Below are 14,532 nucleotides of genomic sequence, written 5' to 3'. Positions count from 1 at the left end.
ACAACAGTATCTTTATAACAACAAGGGGTTTACAAAGCAGGTCCCTGCCATGATCTCATTAGATTCTTTCTCTCAACAACTCAGTGAAGTGAACCAGAGAGAAGTCACCATCCCCACTTCACAGACTACAGAAGGGAAACTAAGAAGAGAGAATCCACACAAGTCCACACAGCCAATGATGCTGATCTGACTCCTGTGTAAGATCACTCTGGCCATTGAGAAAAAAACCTGAAGGGAGACGGAGGCTACAGCAGGAAGGGAGACTGGTGAGGTAGGAGGCTTATGCAATAACCCAGGTAAGAGTTGAAGGTAACAGGATGGACTGGATGGTAGTGGTAGAGATGCAGGGAAGTGTTATGTTCTATGTATTTTTAAGATGTAGAGTCAAACAGGATGTGCTGACAAACTGAGAGCTGAGGTGTGAGAGAAAGAAGTCAAGAACGACTCCAACGGTTCTGCATGAGCAACCGGATGGATGAAGCTGACATCACATGAGTTTTAGGGGAAAGAGAAGAAGCTCAGGTATGAACATGTTAAGTTCGAGAAGCCTATAAAAACCACAAAATGATTTTAAGTAGGCAGAGGTCCTGGCTGGAGATAAACATTTAGTTTTTAATTGTGGGTTTGTTTTTGGTTTTTTTTAAGATTGCCACCTGAGCTAACATCTGTTGTCAATGTTTCTTTCTTTCTTTCTTTCTTCTTCTCCCCAAAGCTCCCCAGTACATAACTGTATATTCTAGCTACAGGTCCCTCTATTTGTGCTATGTGGGACACTGCCTCAGCATGGCTTAATGAGCGGCAATTTAGTTCTTAAAGCCATGAGACTGAGATCGATGACCAAGGAACTGAGTGTGAATAGCTTTTCTGACAAAAATTTTAAAACCCACAAAAACATCTATTAATCATGCTTGAAAGGAGAGGATATTCAAAGCAGACTTAAAAATTATACATTTCCAAAAGCAATACCCTTAGCACTCACTAAAAAAACATATATTCCTCTCACTAGTTTCCACATTTACCCTATTACACTTTCACCATTTTATTGTAATTGATCAAATTTGGTCAGCTAGCTTAGTTTTGTTTTAACCTAATCAGGGTCAAAGGCCTTCAACAGAGTCAATGATACAGAACTATTCCTCATTACTTGCGGGTACTTCAACCCCTACAAATATCCTGTGCCTCTTCAAAATGAAGCCAACCACCACCCACACACACCTCACACGACTTAGAACTGATTCAGATGAAGTGCTAAAATTTCGGTCATGCTCAGGGTCCAAACCTCATTTAAGAAAACCACTTCCTGTCACTCTTTCAGCAGTCCCAAGAGATTTGGCCCCATGACAGAAGTGTAAGAATATTGGACTGAGAAGCCAAGATCCAAGTTTTTGGCACTGCCATGTGCGATCCTGCCTTGAGCAAATCACTCCACCTCTCTGAATCAGTTGCACTGCTGTAAAACAGGGAAAATAACTAGCTACTTCACAGAGCTGGTGTGAGAATTAATTATTTGTTGTTAGTGCAATGGAGTCGATTCCGACTCCTGGTGCCTGTGTACAGCAGAGCAGAACCCTGCTTGATCATTTTGCATCATCCGCTCATCTTCCAGTGCTGTATCAGACAAATGCTCTGCTGCTATTCATAGAGTTTCCAGGGCCAATATTTTCAGAAGTGGGTGGCCAGGTCCTTCTTCCTAGTCTGTCTTAGTCTAGAAGCTCTGCTGAAACCTGTCCACCATGTGTGACCCTGCTGGTACTTCAAATACGAGTGGCATGGCTTTCAGCATCACAGCAACATGCAGCTACCTCGGTATGACAACTGACAGACAGCTGGTGTGGTTCCCTGACAGGGAAAAGAACTCAGGTCCCAGCAATGACTGTGCCAATTCTTAACCACTAAACCACCAGGTAATTAAGTATGTCATATGAAAATGCACTTATAGATTGTGAAGTGCTTTACAAATGTAAACTATCAATAACATATACTTAGATCAGTCATGACTTATTATCTACTACAGTAGATAATACTCAATAGTATACTGTGCTACGCAAGAGATAAACATAGCCAAACATCATCTCTACCCTCAAGAGCTTATTATCTACTCGGGGCGGGGGGGGGGGGTGGGGGGGGGTCGTATTGCACAATCAAGAACTAAATCGTGTAAAACTGACTCAAATGAAGTAAAAATACAAAAATATCTTCTCCTGGATCACATGAAACTCACCTATTCATGAAAATTTGTCCCTCCCTCCTGAGTTCTAATCATCTTAGTTGCTTAAGCCAGATTCTGCAGGACACTTGAATCCCCCAACAAATGCTGCTAGTGAGGTCCAACTAATTCTTCTTCAGTCAACCACAGCAAGAAATACTTATGTTTGTCAAACACTCAGCTACACACCAGGCATTTTGCTCAGCTGTTAGCTAAGCATTTTGCTTAGCTCTACCAATCATATCCTGAAAATCTCTATAATTTATCCATTGCTCCAAGTGAAACATAAATTGCCTTTTTCAAGCCATCATCATCTTTCACACAGATCAATACAACTGCCCTCTAACTGGTCCCTGTGAATGTAAAATTTTGTTCATTTTTGCCTTCCTTCCAATTCATCCTCCAATGTGACCAGCCAGCATATCTGACATTCTACCACTTTTTTAAAACAGTTTTATCAAAATATAACACACACCACACAATTCACCATTTAAAGTACAATTCACTGCAACCACTATGGAAAACAGTATGGACGTTCCTCAAGAAGTTAAAAATAGAACTACCATACAATCCAGCAATTTCACTTCTGGGTATTTATCCAAAAAAAAAATACTAATTCAAAAAGATATATGCCCCCCTATGTTCACTGCAGCATTACTTAGAACAGCCAAGATATGGAAGCAACCTAAGTATCCAGCAATAGATGAATGGATAAAGGAAGGGGGGGGGGGTATACAATGGAATATTACTCAGCCAAAAAACAGAATGAAATCTTGCCATTTGCAACAAGACGGATGGACCAAGAGGACTGAAATTAGTCCTCCTTCTAGATGGTCTCTCTCGGGGACTGGCACCCCTACCCATTCTGTTATGAAAGCTGGACACCTAAGCAGTATCTTTAGTGCTTCCTGCCTTTCATCCTATCATCAGCAAACCCTGTCATTGTTATCTTACAAATTTCTCTCAAACACATCTACTTCAGAATACCTCCAATTCCACAACTTTAAAGTTACTAGTATGTCTTTTCTGAACCACTTCAGTTGGCTTCTCTTCAAATCTCCTTTGAACCCTTACAATTCTCTTTCTAAACTGCAGCCAAGGTACTCCTTTCGAAAGGCTAATGTGATTATGTCAATCCACTCCTCAAAATACTCAGTGACTTCCTACTTCTGTTAAAAACCTAAATCCTAACCATGACCTACAAGGCCCTTCTCTTTTTATCCTCGCCTCACTCCGTTCTCCAGTGCCCAACACACTATCCTTCCTCAGTTCCTTGAACACATCACACTCCCTCCTACCTGGAGTGGAGTCCTTTGCTCAGGTTCTTCCTTCTGTAGGTGATTGTCGTCTCCTCTCCTGGCCTAGGTATCTCCTACTCTTTCTTCAGGTCACAGCTCAATAGTAACCTCCTCAAGATGTTCTTTCTTATCCAAAAGGACTAGGTTAAATCCCTTTGCAGCACTTTCCACAAATGTAATTACGTGTGGATTTGTGTGATTTGATTAACACATGTCTCCAGCTCCAGGCTAGAAGCTACCTGAGGGGCATGCCCTTGATTGGCATGCCCTCAGCTGTATTCTCAGATCGTTAAGTTACTGCCTGGCACATAAAGATGAGTAATAAATTACTTCTTCCTGCCCTCCCTCTCACATATAAGCCGGATCAATCAAGAGAGCATAATCATGGACTTTTATTTTGGAAAGGAAATATTTCATTAACAAAAAAACTGAGGTGGTGCTTGAGCTGGCTCATAAATAATGAATGAATAATGAGAAGCAAAAAGGACAGAACACTCCAGGTGCAAGGAACTTCAGTAAAAAGAGTGTTCAATTAAATTGCTGACCTTGATGGTAGCTAGAGGGAAAAACCAGTAGGAAATAATCTTAAGTAGAGAGATGGGAACAGATAATGGAAGCCCCTAAAATAATAAAGCAGTTAACATTCATTAGGCGCTTAATATGTGCCAAGCATTTTACACATACTAATTCATTTAATCTTCACTATAACAAGAGTGACAATACAATTTATTGTCCAATAAAAGATTAAAGATTATTCAGGGAAAACATGTAAACAAACTCACAGGAACATCCTAACTATAACTCTAATCAGTAGGAACTACTGTTATGTACATTTTCCCAACACAAAAGTAAGCACAGAGAGGCTGAGCAAGTAGACAGAAATCACATAGTACGTATTTTGGTAGACAAAAATCACACAGCTATGTTAGACGTAGGGTATGAACCCAGGCCACTGACTCCAGAGCCTATATTCTTAACTACAATGCGGTACTATCTTAAATTACATGGCCTTAAAAGCCAAGTTGTCCAATACAGTAGGCTAAGCAAAAAGGCTGCCACTGTAGGCTCTTGAGATGAAAAGAGCGTTTTGGGAACATTCGTCTTGTCTGGCAGGAGATATCAACATCAAGAGTTGTTAGTGCCATTCAAACAAGCTTGCTTTCAAATCCACTATCTCTGAAAGGCTAAATCAGGAACCAAAGCACCTGAAGAACTTCCACCATTGCCATTTCTGCATTTATTGTGTCTCAACATATGCTTTAGCATTCTCCTTTAGGAACAAAATGAGATGGTCCAAGTGTGGAAGACTTAAGTAAGCTACTCCCTCTGCTGGGCCCTGCATCCCAGAGAAGCAGCTGCAGCCGACATGCAACAGAACACTGAAGAAGCATGCTACAGCCGAGAGGCTTGCTTTCAAAGGGAAATCCATTTTCTTTTCCTATTCCCTTTCGTATCAACATCCTGGGAAAGAAAATGTAATGACATTTGCTCTGGAAAGGGAAATGTCACTCTAACACTTGTACTCACTGGATAAGAAATAAGGCATTCTCATAAACAGAAACCTGCTGCAGAGAATACCTGAAAATATGCCAGAGAATCACTGACGAAGCTGCAAGGTAACAGTGAAATATGGGATCAGCAGATCTGTGAACCCATGCAGAGAGAAGACTGCGTTTCATCTGAAACTGACGTGGCATTAAGAGCAGTTCTTCCACGTGAAAATAAACGGGTGTGAAGTTCTTCCACCTCACCAAATCCAACCATATAAGCAAATGGCTACAAATGCCCCTCTAACAATTCTCTACATTCAGAGTTAATGAATATTTAAACTCAATAAACCTTGAGTTTATATACTTATTCCAGGAACACACATCTTATTGAAAGTTCTTAAATAACCAAGATAGGATGCACAAGTCAAATTCAGGGAGCGGCCTCTGTGGTATCAAAACAGAAGGAGGTGCAGAACGAATGTGCCTTAATCAGAATTGGGTATAACGCTTACAGCAGCATTTTCTCAACTCCTTGAAAAGCCTCGGAAAAAGACTGAGAGAACTAAGATTAGTGCACTCTGACAAATATCTTATTATTATGTCTTTTGGAAGAAATTAACAAAACATAGGACCTGCAAAAGGTGGGGAAAGTATCCAGAACAGCAAAACTCTAGGTTACAATAAACAACTCAACTAAAATTAAATAACAAACAATACACAATCTTTTTTTTTTTAAGGATTGGCACCTGGGCTAACAACTGATCCCAATCTTTTTTTTTTTCTGCTTTATCTCCCCAAACCCCACCTGTACACAGTTGTATATCTTAGTTGCAGGTCCTTCTAGTTGTGGGATGTGGGACGCTGCCTCAACGTAGCCTGACGAGTGGTGCCATGTCCGCGCCCAGGATCCGAACCCTAGGCCGCCACAGCGGAGTGCACCAACTTAACCACTCGGCCACGGAGCCGGCCCCCACAATCTTTTTATGTGAAGTAGGAATAAGGAATTCCCAAAGATAAGGTGCCCGAGGAATTTTCAAAAGTAAAAATTTTCCCTTTCTTTAAAGAACACAAAAACACACTCATACAAGCAATTGCTTTCCCGCACTGTTAAATATGACGTTTTTGCCAATTATATACAGCATTTTTTACCTTGCACATTGCCTACAGTTGTGTCTTTTTCTACTCAGGGGGTTAAGGAAAATTAACTGCTCACTCTGAACCAGGTCTTCTCAATTATGGCATGATTAACGTTTTGGGCTAGATCACTTTTTGTTTTGGGGGGAGGGAGGGACGGACAGACTGTCCTGTGCATTATCCCTGGTCTCTACCCATGTCGATTCTAATAGCATAACCCACTGCTCTAATGAGGACAACAAAAAATGTCTCCAAATGTTGCCATTCATCCTCTAGGGAGCAAAGCTGCTCATAGTTGAGAACCACTGCTTTAAACAAATAAAATTATTTGTCTACCATAGAGATTTCAAAGGGTTAAGCATCTGTCTTGCTTTATTCAAAATTATGCTTGATTAATATGGAATCCATAAAGCTAACACCATTACAAAAACTACACTGTGGCATGTTCTTTGTTCTCTGAAATAAACTGAATTCAAAGCACTGCCTGAAATAGTAATTACACAGATGTGTGAAGCTGAATTAGGAAAACAGAACTAAATATCCTGAAAATCTTGATGTTTCCTGGCAAGCCCTGAAGGTTGTTAGAACAATATTATTCATTGGTGACCTACTCCAGTCATGGGGCCAAGTGGATGCTTCTGTTATCACACAACTAAAGAGAAAACCTGGTGTCCACAATGCCAAGTACAAGGGAAACCAAATGCCTATGAAACCAAGTCTCCAGTGTGACAGTGGAAAGAATTCCTAAACTCATTTTCTCAAAGCATGGTCATAAATAGAAAACGAGGAGTAGAAAAGATAAATATAAAAACCAAGCAAATGGATAAATTAAATATGGTATATCCATACAATAGGACGTATTCAACAATAAAAAGAAATGAAATACTGATACACATTACAACATGGATGAACCTGGAAAACATTATCCTATGTAAAAAGAGCCAGTCACAAAAGACTACATATTGTATGATCATTTATATTAAATGCCCAGAAAAGGCTAATCCCTGGGGCCAGGCCCATGGCTGAGAGGTTAAAGTTCTGCAGGCTCCACTTCAGTGGGCCTGAGGTTCACGGGTTCAGATCCCGGGTGTGGACCTGCTCCACTGGTTAGCCATGCTGTGGGGGCATCCCACATACAAAGCAGAGCAAGACTGGCACAGATGTGAGCTCAGGGCTAGTTCCTCAAGCAAAAAAAGAGGAGGACTGGCAACGAACATTAGCTCAGGGTGAATCTTCCTCTCACACACACCAAAAAAAACCAGAAAAGGCAAATCCACTGAGACAGAAAGTAGATTGATTAGTGGTTGCCAGAAAGGGGGGAGGGGAGGTGGTAATGGGGTTTCTTTTGAGGGTGGAAAAAATGTTCTAGAATTGATTATGGTGATGGTTGCACATATCTGTAAATATACAAAAAGCCATTAAATAGTACACTTTAAATGGCTAAATTATATATTAATTATATTTCCATAAAGCTATTAAATCACACACACAAACAGCAACATTACAAACTAGTAAGCAAAAGCTCAAGCTTTGCTACAGCCGAGAGGAAAAAAAAAATGCATCTGGCTATAAAATTCACAAGAATGAGCTCTACCTCTGCAACAGAAAAACTACCCCTTAAAACTGTAAAGGCATAATTTTTTTTTAAGATTGGTACCTGAGCTAACAACTCTTGCCAATCTTCCTCCTCCCTCAAGGCTCCCCAATACATAGTTGTAAATTCTACTTGTGAGTGCCTCTGCTTGTGGTATGTAGGACATGGCCTCAGCATGGCTTGATGAGCAGTGCCAAGTCCACGCCCAGGATCCAAACCAGCGAAACCCTGTGCCACTAAAGCGGAGCATGCAAACTTAACCACTTGGCCATGGGGCCGGCCCCAGGCATACTTAATTAAACATATAGAAGGAGTTTTATTTCATGTAATGCTGAGAACAAAAAAGAACCTTCTTTGGACCACAGTAATCTTTAATATGCAGAAATACTTGGTAAAGCTTACTACTTTGGCACAGCATGTTCAAAAGCAGATAAGCTGGACGGGGTTTCTTTCAGTTTGCAGAGCTCCAAGATTCAAAGCAACATGCAACCACAGCACATAAGCTCTCAGCATTTGATGAAAGGAAATGACAGGGTGAATTTTATACTTAACTTAATACAATTATACTTCACACATAGATGAAAAACCAAAAGCATTCATAATGCACTTCTAATCCACGGGTACAAATTATATCAAGGGAAAAATAGAACCATAAAACTCAGAGGAGCTCCTGTGAGTTTTAAAACCTTCTAAAAACCCTTCTAAAAACACTTAGAATCTGAGTCTTAGATGAAAAGGAAAAGTAGCTCTGACTAAAAGCAGAAGTCTAAGCCAAAACTCAATTTGTCATTTTCTATGTCTGAGCTACTCTAAAGGGTGTAATTCTCTATAGGTTGACCAAATGTATTACCCCACCATCTTTGTTAACCTGATGTCATTCAAAGAGAAAAGTAGAAGAGCCACTAGAACTACTCAGTTCCAGATGCCAGCAACTAGTGAGTGACCACAGAGAGTAAGGTACCTGGGGTCCCAGGGCCTGCGCCACGACACTTAAATGTTGAAGCTGTAACAATGATCATCAAATAAACATCAACGTCCAGAGCAGAGTCCCTGTCAAGTCCTCCATTATTCTGGCAAATATTTACTGAGCACCTACTAGGTGCCAAGCACTGCCCTAGGAGTGATAGATACATGTATGAACAGGATACATACCCTTTCTAATCTCAGAGAGTTTACAGCTTAGTAGGGGAGGGAGCAGACAATAAACAAACAAGTAAATGCATAGTACATCAGCTGGCGATAAGTGCTATGGAAACCAATTAGGCTGGGGAAAGGAGATGGTGGAATTGCTAATTTATTTAAGGAAATCATTTGACCTAAAGGAAGTAACTGACAGGTTCTGGAAGGAAAGCATCCCAGGCAGAGAGAACAGCAAGTACAAAGGCCTGAGACAAAAGCCTGGCAGATGCAAAAAACTGCAAATGAAGGCAAAGAAGAAAGTCAGAGATGGAGGGCAAGCTCCGGGGCACTGCACTGTCTGAAAGATGGGAAGAGCCAATGTAGGGTTTTGCATAGAGAAGCAACTCTGAGTTACATTTTAACAGATTCCTTCTGGCTGCTGTAGGGTTAGGAAACTAATTATTCAAGCACGGTAGTGAATGATAGTGCAGGCGCTAAGAAGCAGTCAGACTGTTGGTAGGTTCTGCAAGCAGAGCCATCAGAATCTGCTGTCAGATTGGATGTGGTGTGAGACAAAGAGGAGAGTCAAAGAAGACGCTGAGATTTGGGCCTGAGCAACTGGAAGAGTAGAGTTGACATTTACCAAAATGAGGAAGAGAAGGAAAACTGGAAATCCTGTTTGGAACATGTTAAGTTTGAGATGCCTAGTAGATATCCAAGCAGAGACACATGTATGGGTTGAGAGGTCAGAAAGCTCTGGGCTACAGATATAAATCTCGGCGTCTTCACCATACAAACAGTACCAACAACTATGAGACAGGTTGGTACTGAAGCGAACTAATGAGGATGAAATATGCATGGCAGCAAGAGAATACTTTGAAGCAAGACATTATTGACAGGCCAAATAAGTGTGTGAGCTACCAGTGACAGGATGATGGAAAGACTGTATCAAGACCATGTTCTGAAAATACACTTTTATTCACAGAGAAGACCTCTCCATATGTAACAGTTGCCCATAGACAAATTCCATATTACTGATGTTAGCAAATGCTACATTTAATAAAACCCAGGCTGCTACAGTCTTCTTGGCTAGTTTCCACTCTAGGAAGACACACAAGACAGGAACACCCTCCCCATCCTCCCACTCCCCCAACCCCACTGTTTCAAAGGGAAATAAAACAGCTGTCCAAATTGGGGGGGGGGGGGGGGCACACCACCCGCACACGTCTGTTTTAAATCCTCACTTTGCAAATTAATAAAAGAGAGTCACTGGATTTTAAAACTAGCTTTCTTAAGTAACATTTTTGAGGCCCTACATTGAACATTGTAAGGCTCACATGAAAAGAGAGAAAGAAAGAAGACATATAGTGACTACGTATATAAATTCAAAACAACGTTCAATTCCAGAAAATGAGATTCATTAGGCTCACTAGTGATGTATATAATTGGTGTCATAATTTGAACCCTAAAGAATTGTTAAGTCAAATAGAGAAAGGAAAAGGCATATTATTTTCAAATACTTGTTATAAAAGGTTTATTGGCAGGATTCAAAATCTATGTGCATTATTAAGAAAACTACATTTGTCAATGAAAGAAAGGGGAAAGTGGCTAGATTTAAAGAATAATCATACTCTGGAATTATAATTTAATACGATCAAGTGACCAAATTCTGGCTAATGACAAGAAAGATATTTCCAGTAATATGAGAAAATGCAATAATATTCTGCCATTTGTCACCTCCTCTTGTATGAGCAAATTTTTTCATTAATGGGTATCTTCAAGCATTTGAAAATACATTCATCAAAGTCTTCATCAGAAATTGAGTCATTTTACGTCTAGAACCTAATATGAAAATGTTTGGTTCACAGAAGCAAGCCCAAGTTTTCCATTAGAAATTTTCAAGACACTTTATTGGATATTTTGGGCAAATTCAATACTCATTATCTTCGCTCATTGTATTTCCTCTCTTATACTATTAAAGAATATGTAATGAATTTTTCACAAAGTCCCATATAAATACTCCCCAAATATCTCCAGTTTACCCAGTATGCTACACAAATATCATCTTCTACCTATGTGGAACAGTGGGAAACCCCACTTCAGGTAATCTTGACAATGCAAGCATGTTCTATAGTTAACAATTTTAAATGCCTTGTACTTACTGGCACCAAACGGCTGATGACATTAACATCCAGGACAGTAAGAATCATAAAAAAAAGAGGAGGGGTTATTGCCCAGTAAGAGACTCTAGATTTCTAAATAAGAATTCTTACATATATTTAGCTGCTATCATTCATCAGCAATGAAGGCACCACTGCCAACTTTTTCTCAGCACTAAAGTCTCTATATGGCCAGGAATGAGCCCTAAGACCACTAAGAGCAGTCGAGTGATATATGACACACACAGTAAGAAGCTGAAAAGCACAACAGTCAAATCTGTGGACACTAGCAAGCTAAACAGACATTTTCCATTTGTAAAGTGGTCTTTTTCCATAGACCAATGGCCTAAAAGTGGCCTCATCTTGACATTTATAAATTATTAACACAGCCCTGTAACTATCACTAAACTAAAAGAGAATCTTTTGATTTATAGACACAAACATTATCATCAGAAAGAAAGAAATCCAAGGAGGAAAAAAAGAAAGCTACATCTTCAGAGCCTTTCCAATTAAGCTTTTTAAAATATGAAAAAGCAACTGAACAGGATCACGTTTATGAACAATAATGTGAAGCAGTGAGCAGGACTGAAGGAGGCAGAGCTAGTACTTCTTCCAAAAACAAGTAAATCCTCCCAACAAGACTTACATTGGTCATGTGTTGGCAGGTTTAATCAATACCACACAGGTATTTTTTTCTAAGCTTTCACCTCATACAGTGTAAGATAAAAAGACAGTATAGCAATTGTCAGATAAAATGAGGTCTGTATCCCAACTGTTCAAAGTCAAGTTCCCTTGATGAATTTCCTCAATTTTGAAGTCAAGGAAAAGTTAAACCTACAAGCAAAATACTCATTCCATACTCTACAACCACAAAAATATCAGAAGTTCAATTTATTGCCCAATGTAAACGTATATGGAAGAGCTCTAGTCTCTAGCGACCTTTAAGAACACCTGGAAAATATAAGCAAGGTAATATTCAACACGAGAACATAAATCTTAAAAGCAAGTGACAAATGCAACCCGGAAGGCTGAAACGTAAATGGAGCACAGGGTTACCACAGCATTTTCAAAGAAATCCTCTTCTCATTTCAGAAAACAGAGGAATTTCTTCTGAAATGCTTTCAATGGAAAAGCTGCCACTTCTGATTAAAGTTAATTTGAACAAATCTATGGGACCTGGGGGAAATGCACAGATCTCTTTTTTTACTCTCCTCCCTGCTTTATCTTGCAACTTGCAAACTGACTAACAATATAACTACCTGGAGACCTGTGTGCCATTTTCAGCAACTGGTAATTCACAGTTGTTGTTGTTGTTGTTTTTGACCAGCTGGATCTGATGTGTGTTGCTTCTTCCCTACGGGTCTGTCACTTTTGATAATTTTTTTTAAACAAATGATATGATACAAACAAGGTAAGAAGCACTTTTTAGAATACTACAGAATTTTTGAATTGTGTAGAAAAGGCAGTAATAGTAAAAAACAGCTCTTCTCACCACTGAAAAACCCACAGAGGTCCCCAATAGTAGAGAACAGATTTTTAGGCATTCAAGAGCCCCATTACCACATCCACAACTAAGCCAATCCTACTCTCCACCAGGATCACAATCAGGGTATGTGCTTGTTGGTGATAATACTAACCTTTCCGTTAGATTTTACGCTTGATAATCAACCAGATGGGAATCAAAGACAGAGAACGGATGATGATGTCAGGGCTTCTACCTCTAGTTTCGACAACCTGGGGGGAGAGGGAGGATGATACATGTAACTGAATGGAGAAGAGATTTTAATTTTGAAAAGTCTTGGGTTTCGGCAGCCTGTATTACACAGCCATCCAAGCCTGAGGTATCTACTAAGCAGCTAGAAATACAATGTGATGCTCCAGAGAAGGACCAAGGCAAGGACATGGACGTGGGAGTCATCAGCACATAGGAGGTGCTAAAATCTTTGGATAGACATAGACATAGATACAAAAAAGCATTTTCCCAAACCAAGTTCCTAAAAAGAGATCTGGAGGTCTTATGACAGGCAGCCCAAAACCAACAACCACAACAATAAAACCTTCTGTGTAAAGTAAGCATAGGACACATTACTTATAGTTCCTCTCAAAGTTTACACTGTATATGGTCATGCGAAAGGGTCTAAGAAACCTGTAGGTAAGAAAACTGTTCAACAAGTTACTTATCAACAGAATCACTCAGATCACACTGCCCAATGTAATTCATTTCCACATTACAAAACTTATGGATGGTCAATGCCAACTCTCATTCTTCCTTGGAACAGTATGAGAGTCATGGACAAGAATAAGAGAAATTCTACAATTTAACTGCACTTAACTAGTCTTAGGAGTTCTTGGTGGGAATTTGATTCCCCAAATACCTGCCACATCAATATGTGCCTTAACCATTCATCAGGTTTTAGAAAAGTAATCCAAACTATTCAAGTGGCCATTCTCTTCACATTTTAGAGACCAACATCAACTCGAACTACAGAATCAGATAAAAACTTATTCACTTCAGAGACCACTCTCAGAAGGCAAGCTGAAGAACTAAATAAAGTCAGGTATTTTTTACCCCAAAAAAAAGACAAGAAAAGAAAAAATTTAAAAAAGAGAAGAATCTGCCAGTCAGCAACAAGGGAGAGGAATCAACTCCCTCAAGTGGGACATTAAATTAAAATGTTAACAAACATAAGAGGAATACAGGAAGTCAAGAAAAAAGAGACTCTTGATGTCTAAACCCACCTTAGGGCACCAAGGCAGTGGGACTATTTCTGGCCTTGGTGTGTCCTAGCCACAAATCAGGCTCCAAGCCAGGGAAAAGGGCAGAATTCCCCTGTGGGAGACAAACAACTAATCAAAGAGATGAGTACCACATAATAGGTTGGAGATAACAGCAAGCAGGTGGGTATTACTGGTCACTGTCTTGAACCACATAAACTTAGAGGAAAACACCGTTAATCTTTTTCTCCATTCCTAGTGCCTTATCTTAGACCTGAATTTTTACTCTCTCTATAAACACAAACTACACTTACTTTTTTTGTCTCAATTTTGAATATCCTCATTCAAGAACTTTCAAGGAATGTGTGAAGCAAGTCAAAAGGTACAACCATCCAGTTATAAAATAAGTCATGGGATGTAATGTACAGCATGGTGACTATAGTTAGTAATACTGTATTGCATATTTGAAAGTAGCTAAGAATAAATCTTAAAAGTTCCCATCACAGGAAGAAAAAAATTTGTAACTGTGATTGGTCATGAATGTTAACTAGACTTACTGTGGTGATCATTTTGCAATATATACAAAATATCAAATCATTATGTTGTACACCTGAAACTAAGATAATGTTATATATGTCAATTGTATCTCAATTGAAAAAAGAACTTTTGAGGAAAGACTATATGAGCTTAATTTCCTCCTTCAAGAAACTCTCCCATCAGTTCTCACTATATAATCTTGCTCCCCCACAGCTCTCCAATAAAAGCCTTCTATACGTATCCCCTACAGTTGGGCTGCTCCATCTCACCTCTGCTCGTC

General features: G+C 39.6%; 1 protein-coding gene across 12 annotated transcripts in view; it reads right to left on the bottom strand.

Moving 5' to 3' along the window:
* The window catches only part of RERE (arginine-glutamic acid dipeptide repeats), a 402,826-nt gene that overhangs the window by 267,384 nt on the left and 120,910 nt on the right, over positions 1–14,532 (bottom strand). For 4 of the 12 annotated variants that reach the window (XM_070610914.1, XM_070610921.1, XM_070610916.1 and 1 more), the window contains exon 2: positions 12,638–12,734. The exons of the other annotated variants lie outside the window; for them this stretch is intronic. The gene's annotated coding sequence lies outside the window, so the exon portion shown is untranslated. The remainder of the gene's footprint in view (positions 1–12,637; positions 12,735–14,532) is intronic. 12 annotated transcript variants of the gene reach the window in all.

The sequence above is a fragment of the Equus przewalskii genome, chromosome 2, assembly GCF_037783145.1.
Source record: "Equus przewalskii isolate Varuska chromosome 2, EquPr2, whole genome shotgun sequence".
In the NCBI taxonomy this organism is placed as follows: domain Eukaryota; kingdom Metazoa; phylum Chordata; class Mammalia; order Perissodactyla; family Equidae; genus Equus; species Equus przewalskii.
This window is presented reverse-complemented; position numbering and strand designations above follow the sequence as displayed.